Source organism: Ambystoma mexicanum, chromosome 13 (assembly GCF_040938575.1).
Source record: "Ambystoma mexicanum isolate Mex_15411 chromosome 13, UKY_AmexF1_1, whole genome shotgun sequence".
Classification (NCBI taxonomy): domain Eukaryota; kingdom Metazoa; phylum Chordata; class Amphibia; order Caudata; family Ambystomatidae; genus Ambystoma; species Ambystoma mexicanum.
The window spans coordinates 576,981,566-576,983,703 of record NC_090938.1 but is presented as its reverse complement, the minus strand read 5'-3'; the positions used below and the strand labels follow the sequence as shown (position 1 = coordinate 576,983,703).

General features: G+C 39.2%; 1 non-coding gene across 1 annotated transcript; it reads right to left on the bottom strand.

The window, feature by feature from the left end:
• Nucleotides 1-1,165: 1,165 nt before the first annotated feature.
• Nucleotides 1,166-1,237, bottom strand: TRNAQ-UUG (transfer RNA glutamine (anticodon UUG)). The gene has a single exon. It is a non-coding gene; the product is annotated as a tRNA-Gln (tRNA).
• Nucleotides 1,238-2,138: the final 901 nt, after the last annotated feature.

The following is a 2,138-nucleotide window of genomic DNA, read 5'->3' as shown; positions in this document are numbered from 1 at the left end:
AGCCCCAATGCATTCTGATTGGAAAATGTTGGTCTCCCTCCCAGGTACCTTCGAATGTTGGCATGTATGTTACATTTGTCTTTCATAATATTACAAAACATATCTGAATTCAAATGGCATAATCTAAACATGGATAATAGCGACATCGAGAAAGTGAAACACTGTATCTCGTCGTCTGTTCATTGTCTTTTAACGAAGGGAAATCGTGACGGGGAACCCCTGCTGCTCGCGCAAATTGTGGACCCTGCTGGTGCTAAATGCCACCTGGTCCCGGCCGCTTAGAACGCTGCTCTCAAATCTCCCTTTGTAACTCGTTTTTAGTCAAAACCTAAATAGTATCTTGCTGTGAGACTCTAAAATATTCAGCTAAACAAATTCTGACTACGCTCGGTTCTTCAAATTCAACACGAACAAGTACTTCCTGTTCGAGGTTTCCAGCCGTGGTCCTGTTTCTATTTCTTACTCTGAATAGCCACAAAGTACGGTGTGTCAGATTTTCCTAAAAGGTGGAGAACTGGCAACAGTTTTCGTTCATATCACGTTAACTGGTGTGAGGAAAACTACATACAATGCCAGTTTTGTAAACGGTACATAGAAGATGCATGTGTTAGGTGACGTGAAAAAATGTTATTTTAGTTTCAATTAAAATAAAAATCCTAATTTTCATAAAAGTAGTTTCAACGGAAAGATAATTTTCACAATTTAAAATTACAATATAAAATTAAATTTGATCGCAAAACCCGTGTTTTTACAGTGGGTACTTTTCCGTTAAACGGAAATCTTATCCATTCAAACATGGCCGATATAATCATTAGGCTGGTCATAAAAGTGGCCTTCGTTTCGGAACGCGACATTTTTTTGAAAGGACCGCACCGCATTATTTTTTCTCTTTTTAAATCTCACGTTGTCAAATTGTATCGTTTGTATCTGAGCGCCCTTTTGACAAGCACCTGTGAAAATCTCCCACATATTCGAAGAAGGGCAGAGTCGATGAAGAGCGCTTCTGAAATACGTGTTTCTGAGGAGCAGGGACTAGCTGGTCCAAGTATAAAATGATAACTAGCAACCGGTTAAATAAATAATATGGTGTGATACAACGCTAAAATGCCTACCGTGAAAGAAGAGTAGAGTTCTGTTTATCAAAAGCATTCCCAAAAAACTTGTGAGGTCCCACCGAGATTTGAACTCGGATCGCTGGATTCAAAGTCCAGAGTGCTAACCATTACACCATGGGACCGCCTGATAGAAATGCGCTTGCAGTATGGTATTAGGGGATATGTCCGTGTGTATCAGAGTTGAGCATTGTAAGTGTATATCAGAGATCTAAATATTACACATGCTATTGCCTGTTACAAAATAAAATGGAACTACATTTAATCAAGACAATGCAGTGTCTGCTGTGTCAAAGAAAATGTCAAACCTCTACAGTGTCCCGAACATGTAATTGCGAGCATTTGTCAGTGTAGTTTATATTAAAAACTTTGTGATGCTTTTTTCTGGTGGATGCATTACAATTGCATGCGCCTATTAGCTAGGCTGCAGTAAATCCATAGCTAAATTGATCATAAACTATTTTCGTAAGTGGCCTTGTTATTTTTCCACCTTAACATTTCCTATCAGTCCCCTCATTAGTGGTCGAAGTGAGCGGGAGCGGGTGGGAGTGGTGCTCCTCTACTTTTTTTAATTACGTTTACAGCTCCTATACTTCTATTTTAAAAAGAAACCGTTCCGGAACGGTTTCGTTTTAAAATAACAATGTAGGAAGAAGTTGAAACTTGCACTTTCAGTGCACTGCACTGAACATTCCCTTAAACAGCAGGCAAAGGTGTTTGGGTATTTGTATTGTGTGTGGGAGGGGGTAGGGCAATGGGGTTTGTGAGGAGTGGGAAAGGCTAACAGGTAACATAGTTCCACTACTTCTTTTCTCACACTTCGACCACTGATTAAAATAGTCTATATACATGAAATATCACTTTTTACATAGCACCGGATTACTCATTCGTTATGCTTCTAAATGCTGTAACAATAAATATATTACCCATTTTAATGCTACCCCATTTATCAACCTTGCCAAGATGCAAATGTGTGTCTTGTATCCTGAATAGACACAGCTAAAGCGAGCACTTAACTCGTTAAGC